At 45.1% G+C, this 13,990-nt stretch overlaps 1 non-coding gene across 1 annotated transcript; it reads left to right on the forward strand.

Annotated features, from left to right (window-relative positions):
• The first annotated feature begins 13,645 nt into the window (after window positions 1-13,645).
• On the forward strand, window positions 13,646-13,752 carry LOC147712624 (U6 spliceosomal RNA). Its single transcript, XR_015296251.1, has one exon. It is a non-coding gene; the product is annotated as a U6 spliceosomal RNA (small nuclear RNA).
• Window positions 13,753-13,990: the final 238 nt, after the last annotated feature.

A 13,990-nucleotide genomic window follows, 5' to 3' on the forward strand; every position in this document is an offset into this window, starting at 1 on the left:
CATGTAAATAGCTTCTTTTCATTTTCTCAGGTGAGTATTCTAGATGTCTTGTAAATAGTGGCCTGAGAAGAGTGTTGTTACGTGATGACTGGGTTAGCCACGGATGGTGAGCTGCCTGTTCTGAGAATACGGTCGTTACAACACCGTAGTTCAAAAAGCCTGTAAATCAGGGTTATTGTCACTGAAACGGTCAGGTTGAGGAAAAAAGCCCCATTCCGAGTTAGAGCCTGTGAGGAAGCAGGAGCACGTTCGCCAGAGCTCTCCTCAGCTATCTCGCTCCGATGTACGCAAGCCGCGTGTGCAAGATAGAGGAGAATCCAGAAGGTATCCAGTCGGGTTAAATGGATGCTTAACCCCTCGCACTCCAGTATGGGTCTGCCGACTGTGAAGCTCCGTTTCACGATGGACCGTGATTTCTGTTGCCGCTGCCTCTGCCTCGAGGGGAGATTCTGCCGCCGTGCACCATAGCCGAGCATCCTGTGGTTCACGCAGGGCAGCAAGCCGATCGGCTCTCCATGCGTGACTGGCGCACGCAGCCAAGCAGCGCAGCGCTCAGGCTGTCACCATCTTGCTCCTCCTCTAGAATTCTGAATATTAATTCTGTTGCTTTCTAAATTCTGCCAAATCATAGTTGAAATATTCTCAGCCGTTTTACCTTTTGTTAATGAAATTGACAAATTATTCCACAACCATCACTTTATTTCCATTGATCATAACGTAGAGTAAAACTTGGCTCGTCTGATCCTTATGAGAAATATCGGGTGCTGTTGAATATCATAGAAAAATACTTTGCTTCTTTTACTTGCTCGATAACTTTGCATCGATATTGTTTAAGTTTAGTACGTATCCGGGGAAGAGGGTGCGCCCCAAGCCTTATCCCTCGCTCTCCCATTGATTTTTCAAGACATATATGATTTAGCATACTTTTTTCCCAGCTTCTTACAGTATGCTCACGTAGCACTGGATCGTATTTCACCAACAAAAGAACTAATTCTAGAAAATGTCCTCTATTTCCTGTTGATTCAGGTTCATCATCAGTCTTGCAATGCCTTCTTGGTGACCCCGAGTTATGACCAGATTCTCAGACCAGATAGAACCAGCTCACCAGAGCAACACCAACCTGGCCAAAACGTAACCACCTCCCTCCTCAGGACCCATCTATCCAGGCACCTGGGTACCTACCTGAGGATGGGGAACTCGCAATATACAAGCTCATATCATTAGAAACACCACTAAATCTATAGGGATTACTAGGAATACTCACTGATTACTAAGGGCGTCCATGCCCTACACCACACTCATACCTCATAGTCTCGCGACCACATGGGTCCAGACTAATCTACCCTGGGGCAGCTCTGATTATTTACCATTACACACTGATCACCATCAGTGCTCACTCGACACGCAATCCGGCGTGTCTACACACCGGTCTGCAGCCCTGGTGCTCTCTTACTCACAGCCCGGTCCACAATCCGGCAGACCTAAGCACTGGTGTCCTCCCCAGTGTTCTCTAACTCACAGCCCGGTCCACAGTCCGTCGGACCTACACACCAGTCTCCCACCTGGTGTTCTCATTAACGCCGCTTACCAACGACGATCACTTTCCTATGAATACTTTCAGCTCTCTCTCTCTCTATGTTGGGAAGTCTCTCTCACTATTCACTAAAGGTTCGCTACTACAATAATATTAATGGATGGCCGAATTACTTAGTGTCTGAATATTTCCCTAGCTCAAGGGCTCCTCTCTCTCCCTAATTATTCAGTGGCTACTTACCGGATCAGGGGCAGCATCTGTTCTGGCTGTAACACCTGACTAGAAGGAAAGGTTACCTGTGCTTTAAGAACAATAGACACACATTGTATGCAAGAGTTATTCCCTGATTTAAACACTCCTATTTCCTTTTGATCCATCAGTTGCTAAAGCATCTGGTTAGAAGAAAGGCTAGCTTTATCATAAGAATAACACATGAACACTGGTTCACTAAGAACTGGGGTATCTTTATTACAATAAACACAGATCTGCGGGGTCTCTGTAACTAACAGGAACTGTAACACACCGCTGAAAGAAAAAGGATTAGACATACAGTATAAGGACAAGGTTATCTGCGGGGTCTCTGTAACTAACAAGAACTGTAACACAGCGCTGAAAGAAAAAGGATTAGACATACAATAGCCTAGGGAATAAAGACAAGATTAAGGTGTAAGTGTAAAGCAAGCTAATTCAGACTACCTCACCTATTAGAAGGAATGTTTCTCTCTCTCTCTGGTGGGATCAGGGCTCTCTCTGCTCTCCCTCCGTCAAAACAGCTTCACGCCTCTGGCTCAACTGCTTCAGCTGACAGCCTCAACTCCTCCATCTGCTTTAATGCATTCTGATAAACTGGCAGCCCCAGCTGATAGTTCCAGCTTTGTTCATATGACTGCTCTCTCCAGCTTCAGCAATCATCTGCCTTCTTTCTCCATTCCAGAAAACCAATAGAACTGGACTATACTCTTCAGCCCCAGCAAACATCCTACTCTTCACTCTTCAAGACCAAACTGACCACTCCTCCTCTCCTGCAATTCACTAATATGGAATCCTCTCCCCTCATGGAAATTTCCAACAGAGGGCTGCCTCCCACCGAATTCCTGTGCTAGCTCCAGGGCTCTCCGCGCAACCGCAGTGCGCATCTGCATGTTACGTCTGGGCCCAAGAGACAAACACATTCCTCGGATAAGAACCAGTCCTGGCTGGTTTTCCCCTAGCGGACAACAGGCTTAACTATAAACATTACCTTTACCCTTCAAGCATCTCAGCTCTGCAGGGACAGAAAGCAAAATGGAGTCTCTCTAGTTCTGGGCCTTGTAGGCCTGAGAAGGATGAAATAACCCTTAGCTCTGTCAGAGTACCTACACAAACCATACCAATGTGTAATATAAAGTCAGGACCACAGGATCCACCCTCTACTATAGGCAGGATAATGAAAGGACACATAATTATGTCAAAACCAATAGGCAATAGATGGATTAGAGTCAAGAATAAGGGACCTATCATCATATAAAGCAGCTATCCTCTTCTAGGTCTGGAAAAAAGGGCTTAAAAGGGCCAACACAAGGTAAGAATACAGATCCTAGATGTGAGCAAGCTTAAAGTCTTCATTACTCCGAAATAGAGCCAAAAAACCCGTCAAGACACCCCGTAAAGCCAAATTTTCTTTAGCTAGGAATCTAATGATATCCAACAATCTTGAAAGTATCTCCCTCCACTTCTTTACTTCATTTTCAACTTGTACTTGTGCCTTTTAATCAATTGTTGCTCATCGGATTCTGATTTCCAACTCCTTCCATTGTGTGAAACATCGAACATGGGCCACACTAGATTCATGATCGAAAATTTTAGGATTGAGTTTACACCACGTGTTCAATCCATCTGCAAAATCAAAACTTGAATGACTTCTGTCTGCAAATAGTCTGCAACAAAAGCAGTAAAGAGATTTCTTGGAACAGAGTACACCAACCACGACCTCAACATGTTTTCATTATTTGGCAGAGTTTGAAATAACCACTCGCATGTACGTTTCTGGTTCGTCCTTTGATTAAAGCACCCTCACGAATCACTTCACCAAAATCAGAATGTAGATGTTGCACCACAGACGCCCCTTGTCCTACCAATAAGAAGTGTGTGTCAACTTTAATCTTACTTGGTCAAAGACCAACATCTTTTAAGTCAACAGCTGGAATTTTTTGTCCATTACACCCCTTATCACTTGTTGAAGTTGAAAGATCACTTGACTTTGATGATGGTTTGAATTCAGAATCGGAAATTGCTTCAGTAACAGTGGTAGTACTATTAGTTCCTGTTTCGTGACTGAGGTATTTCAGTTGTGCACCTTCATACTTTTTTAATTCTTCATCTCTAGCCTTTTTCTTTTTTAAAGGCTTCACCACTTTCTTTTATGTGCTTCATCTTAACTAAGGGGCTGATTAGGATGGCGGTGAATCCGCAACCTGTGGGCGGTTGGAAGACATCGCCGGCCTGGAGGATGCGGATTCACCGCCTTGGACTGCGACAACACCACCAGCCACATTAGGATGGCGGTGGGATTAGCGGTGGACGGCAAGTCCATCCGCCGCTGATCAGCGGGGTGTGTACCCAAATATGGTGGCGGTGTCTGCAAGACACCACCAGCCATATTATGATGCAGGCGGAAACATGCTTTTCTGCCGTGGAAAAGCATGTGGTCTTTTGTGTTTGGGGGCCCGTTGCGAGGCCCCAGGGTGTTGGGGGTGGGTGGTGCACATGGGGGGTACCTATAGTACCCCCCTGCTTTGGCATGCACAAGGTGGCAGGTACCACGCGGTGCCTGCCAAGTTGTGCATGCCAAAGTTAAACATGCATATTTTACATTGCGGCGGGTGCTGCTCAAAGAAGCACCCGCCGCAATGTAAAATATACGGGATGTGACCGCCATTGAGGCGGTCACATCCTAATTGCTACGGAGGGACCGCCGCTGCCCCTGCGGTCGGTCCTCCACCTCGGGGGTGGCGGACGGACGCAAGTCCGTCCGCCATCCTAATCGACCACCATGTTTGAAAGAATAAGAAAAAGAAAGATATTCATAAGAAAAAGAATAACGGATAAATACATCCATTTTAAAATGTTAGCTTGTTGTCTGCTCTGTTCAAATTGCAATAAAATACAGTGAGATAAGAAGGGCATGCGACTCCTACACCTTGTAACCCTCACAGTCTTGTTATCTGATACATCCTGTACATTGATTACCATACGGAGGGGGGCGTCACATCACGTCCCAGCTGTCAGAGCACGGCAACTCGCCAGCAAGGTACATTTTGTGAAAATTGCAGTGCTTGCGGGCATAGATATAATTTAGCTCCTGCTGGGCACCCACAGCAGAGGGCTATGGCAATCATTCATGGTGTTTGGAAACGTAGCCCACTTTGTGACTGTATTTTAAAGTCAATAACTCATATTAAACCATAAATAAACATGTTTCTCTATTAGTTGGATTAAATAACGTAAAATGCTTTAACTGGCCAGTGAAATGCCAAACAAATACTAAAATATGTGATGTTTTGCTCTTTCTGGTCACACCGCTTACTCCGCCCACTTACCCAATCCTCAGGTAATTCCCGCCCTCTCATTCTCTGCCCACGTTTCCCTTACATCCCCCCCCACATCGGCCACTGGTTAGAAATGACTTGTCTCAATGAAAATCTCTACATGAAAGAGTCACAATATATGAAGTAAAAAAAAAATCTGAGACCTTGTCATTCTTTCATACACCTTGACTTCTATGACCAAAAGAAATTGTCAGAGCCACTGGTCGACTAACCCCTCGCCTTGGATAAAAAAACACTCCAAAGTCCAAAAGGTTGTGCGAAATAATTTTGCATTAACTACTGCTCAGGATGATGTATAGATAGCCATTCAGTTCCTACTCACGGTTTTTGCCTGTCTGTTACATTAGTAGATGTGCCATTAAAAATCAAGGTAAGTTTCTATTTGTGAATCGCCAGGACTCAGACTGAAACAACCATGCAGCCACTGAAAGACACCAACCAGGGCAAAATTCCGGGGTGCACAGTGTCCACCTATTAATTTCACAGGGTGCACGCCATTCTCCCTGCCAAGAAGTTGGCCCCACAGAAATATGCTGAACTTTGTCCAGGTGTCATTTTCAGATTCCTAGACATGTTCAGCAGCACCAGCAAATTGACCGCTTTTTATTCCCAGCAACAACGTGCAGGCAATGAGGTTTTTTTCTCCATATTTATCTCCAGCTGGACCAGAGATAAAGGGCAAGTTAAGGGGCCATTAGGCCTCCTTTTGATCAAGTGGCCTGGTACCTCACACTTAAATGTAAATACAACGGAGGGAAACAAAAGCACATCGCTGGTTATCTCTTCACAGGTACTTAAGAGAGGCATGCTTTTGACTTAGTTGGGCCCCTTTATGTAAGCTGCATTATGCTAAACTTACATGAGATGCTGTTAGGCGTGTCTATTTAAATATATTGCCAAAATAATATCACACATTATGACTAAATTAAAGAAGACAATATCAATCAAACTGAAAATGTTAGGATGTAAAGCCAGGAAATCGAACCCTGGATGTACATGAGATAATCATGGAGATTATGGGATGGGCTGTATTGTGCCAAACTACTGTGACCCCCTATTAGATGTACCCATTAAAATATATTACCAACATAAGTTAAAATAATTTGAGTAAACTACATCTGAATTATACATTAGAGAAGAAAATTGTGCAATCTACATGACTTATATGGGGTACTGCCAAAGAGATTCAACCGTTGATGTGCATGGACAAGTCACAGATGATACACAGTAAGAAGTGTTCTACTGTACATTGTTGTTTTGAGTAGTTCCAACGTCAGTTGGTAAAGAGCAGCCTCAAAGTGCATAGCTGCCAAGCTTTCAGATTGCTAGGTGTGATATTTTCATAATTTTATTGTAATTATGAGTCCGCCGTAGGACCGTAATCTACGGAGGCTGCATACTCTTTCCCGGCCATTAAATAACAGGATTTGCTGTTTCCCTACCTGGACGGGGCTGCCTGAAGGAAACGCTGTTGTGGCTGCCTGGCGCCGTTCTCCCCCGCCGTAAGCGCCGCAGTCCATCAGGCGCAGGAGCAGAGCGGGGGGAACGTAAAACTACACCTCCCAGGTGCCCTCAGCCCTCAGCTGGCCACGCCCACAACTGCGCCCGGAGGCGCTTGAAAAGGGCGGGGACCCTACCGCCACGCGGGACGCGCGCGGGCGGTCGCCGGGCTGAGCCCGGGCAGAGGGCGGGCCGTCTGAGGCCGTCCGAGACTGTCCGCGACTGGACTGGGCCACACCCTTTGCCTCTCAAGTAAGGAAATATTTATTACTTACTATTGTTCTAGGAAAGCTAAGCGGAGCATCTTTCTTCCTCATTATATGTCTTCTCTGCACTTGTGACTCGGTATATACATTTCAACTCAAGCTATCAGGCAATCCAAGACTGTCTGTGATTTCATTGGGCCATTCATTTGTTTACGAAGTAAGGGATTTTGCTTGCTATTATTTTTGACACTTGTGGGAATTTGACAATCCAGTGTTCAACATGCCAAAAAAACAGCCCCCAGTTAATACAAAAACAACGGACAACATTAATAGCGAAAGGAGACAGTCACTAGGGCTAAGTCAGTCTCCTAACCTGCGGCTTCTGAGTCCAACTCAAAATTCCCCACAGACAGATACCAGTTTCCTTGATGCCCCCACTGACTTGATAGACATCACGGTACATTCAAGTCAAAATCCTGCAGATCAAAATAGTCTCCTGCTAGATGATGCTGTAACTTCAGTTCCAACTGATCCAGAAAACAATATTAATTCTGACCAGGAGATTAGGGTCCATAACTCTGATGATTCCTCCTCTTCCGAACGGGAAACTCGACCTGCGAGAACACGTAGAAAAACTTAGCAAAAAAGGACAGGTCTTCGCTTGGGAATGAGGAAAAAAAGAGCAACACCCCCCGGGAAAACCAAGGTCAGAACCATCGAATGTGAGGATGATAACGACAAAAGCAACAGGGACGATGAATTGCTCCAAAAGATAGCCGATACGATAGATTCCAAAATTAAATCCATCATTAAACCTCTAGTTGCCAAGATTGATAAACTGAATGCGGAGGTAAAAAGAATGAGTGGAATCCAGAGCAAGACTGTGGATGGGGTTGATAAGTTAACAACATTAGTAATAAAAGCGGCCCAACCAACCGAGGATAATGTGGTGAGTACTAAAGAAAAGGGGAGCGGCCCGACGCTTTCTGCTGGCCCAGCTCAAATTTCATCAAACACTACCAATCAATCCCTGGCTACAGACGGTGCCCCAGTAACATTAAGTATTCCGCCAGTAATATGTCAGGAAATTGATCCTCTTCAATTTATAGAAGAAGCTTCTCCAGTGGTATTGGTGTTGGCCAATGTTCCACCACTAGCGAATGGTCAATCGGAATCGCCAGCATCTTTGTCCAGTAAGGCACTGCACTGGCTAACAGGAAATATGCAGATGGCACCAGGAGGAAAACAACAGCCTGCAGGTGAAATTAAGACAGTGAAAAGGGTCGCTTGGACTGGGAATCGACCAAAAAGGTTTAAAGGAGACTGTGTTACAGTGACTTTTTCCCATCCGGCTGTTCTACCCAATGTCTTAAACAACATTTTCCCGCCACAAAGAAGATCTGGGACTGTTGTCCCTCTCACCCTCAAATTTTTCTATGGCGAACAACAAAACGTAACATTCCCCAGGACTCCGGGACCTGTGTGGGACATTGTGAGAAACAATAGACGAATAAAGTTTCCATGCAATGAATGGGGAATGGCTTTAGGAAATAGATATGAAGCTCTATCGGGGCTAAATGATTGTGATTGACTGTGTTGGGGATGTAACACTGCTTGCCCCAATCCCCTTGGTGAATATATAGTGGGAGACTCGAATGTCCAGTCAAATGCCGTGATAGTTGATACTTCAATGCCGCAGATAAAAGTAGGGAGCAGCCAGGGCACCTTGGTGGCTCTAGAGGTAGCTCAACACCCTTCTGGCCGACTTGACCACTTTACTGACAGTAGCCTAAATGTAAAGTTATCTACAAACCTGGTTGTAATTGAGAACAACACAAGTGAATATGAATCTTCTCAACAACATAGGGTTAGCCAATCCATTAATTTGAAACCTTCTAATGATAATGTTTCCGCCCAATATACCTTAATGTCATGGAACGTTGTAGGCTTAAAAAGTAAAATGACATCACTGGACTAGCTAACTTTCCTGGACACAAAGGATATAATCCTTCTCCAGGAAACTTGGCAGATAGCCCCAGAACCTATACAAGGATATCTACATTTTTATATCCCGGCTACACCGAGTTTAAGGGGAAGGCCTAAGGGTGGTTTGGTGACATGGGTCAAACAAAACAGTGGCCATTCTGCTCTCCAATTGGTCACTAATAGTCCCGATATTTTGTTGGTTAAATTACAGCGACCTAACTGTAAGGATCTCTATATTTTTAACATTTACTCGAGAGGGCTGCCAGGTGGAAAATCCACTGAGGCAGTTGACCAGCTAGATTCTTTTTTAAAACAATATTGTTTGAACGCTAATGTAATTGTTGGCGGTGATTTTAATTGCTGCTTCGAACCCCTAGATAACCATGATATAGATCTCACAGTAGAAGAGGACTATATCTGGGAAATCCCTCAGCTGTCTCTAATACCTAACAAAAAGTGGACAGAGGCTGCACTACAATTAAAAGTTTTATGCATGGAGCATGGGTTACGGGCCACTAATGGTAGAACGGGCTCGGACAAACAGGGTGCCCTTACCTTTAATAATGGCACCTCACATAGTCGTATCGACTATATCCTGACTAATAAGGAGAATTGGGCCAGTGTTGATGACATGTGGATAGAGCCAAAGGCTGAAAGTGACCATGACCCATTAATCTTGACATTTAAATTATTTGATCTATTGAAAAAAGATGAATCGAGGGACAACGTCCAAATAACCCTCTCAAATGACAATAGACGTGTTAGATGGTCAAACTGTGCATCTAATGAGGAAAGCATAACAGCTATGAGGGATTTGACAACACAGGCTATCATAGAATTAAGGAGTATCTCCACTATGGAGACTCCGATATCTAAAATCAGTATGATCCATGATGTGTTTTTTAACAAATTGAAATTCTTCTTTTCCAAAAAAGTTACTAAAAAACAGTGCAGGCCAGTAAGGAAGGAGGATCAATGGTACGATAAATCCTGCAGGGTTGCCTATAGGGCCCAGTATGATGCAGTAAAATCAAAAGATAAAGTTAAGATAAAGGATGCCTGAGCCATGTATAAAAAAACACAAACTAGGGCAAAGGGGGAATGGGAGGAAGGCTATTGGAGGGATCTCCTAAGAGCTAGCAAAGAAAGATCCATGACCTCCTTCTGGAACATCGTTAAATGGGGAAGGGGGGCCAAAAGAGAAGAACCCACGAATCATGTGTCACCAGATGCGTGGGTTTCCCATTATGCGACCCAGTTCGCTCCTGAGGACAGAGATGAAGAAGGGTGCGAAGTACTTGTAAATACCACTACGAGCTACCTATCTTTTACTAAAATTGATGTCCTAAAAATTCTAAACAACATCCCTAAAGCTAGGGCCCCAGGTTCAGACTCTGTCCCTGCAGATTTGTTTAACGACATAGGTGAACGGGGAACTCCCTGTGGTACTTTAAGGTCTAGAGGAGGGAGTGACAGTCTACAGCAAACAAAGAGGGGAACCTCTATACTGACCTATATTCCTTTACGTCTGAGCATTAAAGTCTCTACAAAATTACAATTACGATGCTACATAAGACAAAAAGCAATTCATTAAGACATAGAATGTATATTTGATATCTTTCATTTATTTTATATATTACCTGGGCATTACCCTGTCTTATAAACTAGACTGGAAACAGCACACCAACCAGTTAGCTACAAGGCATGCACAACTGACAGGAGCTCTCATCAAGGAATTATTTTCTTCACATACCAGACCTATTAGTCCGGTCCTAAAGATCTACAATGCAAAGGTTGGAGCAGCAGTCCTTTATGGGGCTGAACTCTGGGGCCCAAGTAATCTTACAAAATTGACGGTAGCCCAGAATAAATTTCTCCGGAACATTACTGGTTTACCAATATCAACTCCTTTGTTACCTCTACACTATGATCTGGGATTCCATAGCTTTGAGGACATGGCCAGGTATAGATCTGTAGCCTACTGGAGGAGGTTATGGGTCACCCCAGAACTCTCCCAGTACGCCCAGGGTTTCCTCGAGTTTAGAGCCTTGGACAAAACTCATAAAATAGTATGGATGAGAGAGGTAAAAACAATTTATAAGGCTATGGGTTTATCTCAATTATGGGATGACCCTGTAAGGAATTTTTTCCCATCTAAGAAAATTCTTCGAGATCTATAATGGAGCATGGTTGAGGCCAAGTGTTTTGGAAGTCGCATAGATCGATCATTTATTACTGACTTCTTAGAACTCAAGCATGCACCGGTCCTAGAACCTTATTGGGATTGGATTACCGTCCCAGGGGACCGGAAGAAGTATCACCAACTGAGGGTGGGGACACTACCATTAAATGCCTTAACTGAAAAATGGTAAAAGAACCAAACTTCACGGTGCCCCTTTTGTCCTGATCAAAAGGAAAATATTGGACATGTGCTGTTTGCCTGCCCTGAATATAATGCCCCCAGACGATTATGGCTAAATCCGATTTGCGCCCAGTTGGGCCTTAAATCTGCAAGTGAGGCTGTTAGGATCTTAAGAACTGATACCTCCCAGCCAGTTGTTATAGCCATGTCGAAATTTCTTCACTGGATGTGGATAATTCGGGCTCGCAAAATGAGCCTGGAATAACCCTACGGCCAGTTATCACATGCTGCTATCCAAATTTGCATATTGTATTAAGTAAGTGATATACTATGCATACCGTATTAAGTAACTGATATGTTTTGTACTGATGAATTTCGTTTTTTTTTAACAATTGTTTTAATCTTTTAATATAATATATTTAAAAACTGTAAATAAGGATAAGTTAGGCTGATATTTTTAGAACATGTTGAAATGACTCATTGTGGATCTTGTGTTTTTGCGGGGTTTGGGGGGTAGGAAAAACTTTTTAAATTTGTAAATGTCTTTTTATGGTTGAAAAATATCGAATAAAGACTATTTTGAATTGAATTGAGTCCGCCGCCGTAGACATTTGCACCAATTTTAGTCTTCTTAGAGTTTCTCATAGCTCAAATGGGTGTAATTACTGACATATATATGTTTCCCTCGTCTTCATTGCTTGAGTTTTGATCGCAAAAAAGTGTCACTTATAGTCGTTGAAATGTCACTCATAATTACAATTTAATTATGAAAATGTCACACATAGCAATTTGAAACCTTGAAGCTATGCTCATAGTTGTTGAAATGTCAATCGTTATTACACTGAAGAGTCTGAAGTTATGAGAAAATGTCACACATCTGAAACCTTGGCAGGTATACTGCCACTCACTTAAATATCCACTCTGAAAACTCTCCTCTTACCTCACTCGTGACTCACTCCGGGGTCTCTATGGCAGGCAGGGGTGGTTGGTTAGAACTTTGTTCACTTAATCAGCAGCCAGACTCCAGAGTCAGCAAATCGCCCAAAGAGCAGCACTGCCACTGACTGCCCCAGGCCAGAATGAGCGCAAGAGCGCATAGCGGTGAAACGCTTTACGCGTCACTGCTACCTCGTTCTCATCACCAGGGCTGGCCAAAATAAATAGTTTAATGTCATTGGTAGCGCTCGCGCGCAACAAGATTGATTGACGGCCCTGGAGGCTGGGACAGATCAACAGTCAAGTAGCTGAGCAAACAGAAACGCGGGCTGTTGCGGCCGCAATTTTGGAAGCACTTTGACTGCAGGCGCTGGCACACTAGCAGTTACTACAAACAAAAGCAGGTCAGGTGCGCACGGCGCGCTGCCTGCACTTTCAAACTGGGCAGCGCGCACGGCACTGGTGGGCCGTTGCAGCGGCCTTTATGATTTATTTGGGGACACACAGTGTCTCCAAATAAATTATAAAGGCTGACGCAACGAGCCACTAGTGCCGCGCGGCCGCCCCAAAATAGATTTGCCTGGGGCGGAACGCCCCCCCCCTAGCTATGCCACTGTACGGAGGATTATGCTTCCCCAACTTCCCCTGTCTACAGTCCTCTCTTCTTGCAGCACGCCTAAGCCTGGTGGTCACAGGCAGTGCTGGTTCCCAGGAGGGGACAATCCCTGTCCTACCCCACCAGTCATTTGCTTGGTTGTCTGGGGTGTGACTAGCAGCCTTTTTCCTGACCGTCGCCTCTCCTTCTCACGATCTCCCGCTCCTCTCAGTGACTCGTGCTGTCCTCACGTGCCCCACTCTTCTAACCTGAAGCACGTGCTCACTACCTGTAGCCGCTGCCTTGTCAAGTGTCACAGCTCGGTGTGGCAAGCTTATTCATTACCCCCTCATGGGTCCTCCCCGTCCCAGTCCTTACCACGTGAGGCAGTCCTGCCTCCACCCAGCCAATCAAAACGCCAGAAATCCAAAGGTCGAAGGTGACATAAGCCCCTCCCACCCACCGCCATGCCTGTTTTTTTTCTGCTCCGACGGCTGTCGGAACGCTGGTGCTCCCGGTTCCTGCCTCTGTTCCTGTTTGCTTCTGGGTGTTTTGGCGGTGCCGTGAGTGTTTCTTTTGCATTTTTAAATGCTTCTGTTTATGGTCTTTTCATGTTTTTACCGGCGCGGCCGCTCCGGTCCTCCGGACGGCCACGCTCCTGTTCTGGGGTCAGGATGCTCCCCGTTCATGTGCTGGGCTGGGGCGGGGAGCCCTCCTGGTGTTCTGGCCCCAGGTCGTTCCGGCGCTGGTGCTTTAGTGCAGTGGCCGGCCCCTGCGGCCATGTTCTTCATATGTGGCTGTGGGTGGAGACTGCAGGGCTGCCCTTTTTGTTTATTTTCTGTTCTCACATATGAGATTGCTGTTTGGGGCAGTGTTTCCTGGAGGTTGCTGGGCACTTCCTTTCAATTCCACCACCAATGTGTGTTGGGTGTTTTCCTGGTGCTCGCATCGGCGGCGCATATACTGGGCTTGGAACGTTACTGAGTAGATTAGCATGGTCCCTGCACATGGATGACATGCATATTCGTGAAGCGTTCCATATATGGGGTTTACTCCTTTACTCGCCATGTTTGAGGGGGACTTCCTCTCCGGTGCATCCACGGAGCTGTTGCTCATTGGTATGTCATATGCCTCTGGTGTCACAGGCTGTCATGTGCTGAGGGTTCAAGTCCTGCCTATGCTGTCAATGTGACTTGGGATGTTCATTTTCATGCTGTGCTTTGGAAATTTGCATTCTCTTTGTCCACGTAGCATCTTTTGCAGTTTTTCTTGGACTGTTTTGTG

The sequence above is a fragment of the Lissotriton vulgaris genome, chromosome 5 (assembly GCF_964263255.1).
Source record: "Lissotriton vulgaris chromosome 5, aLisVul1.2, whole genome shotgun sequence".
In the NCBI taxonomy this organism is placed as follows: Eukaryota; Metazoa; Chordata; class Amphibia; order Caudata; family Salamandridae; genus Lissotriton; species Lissotriton vulgaris.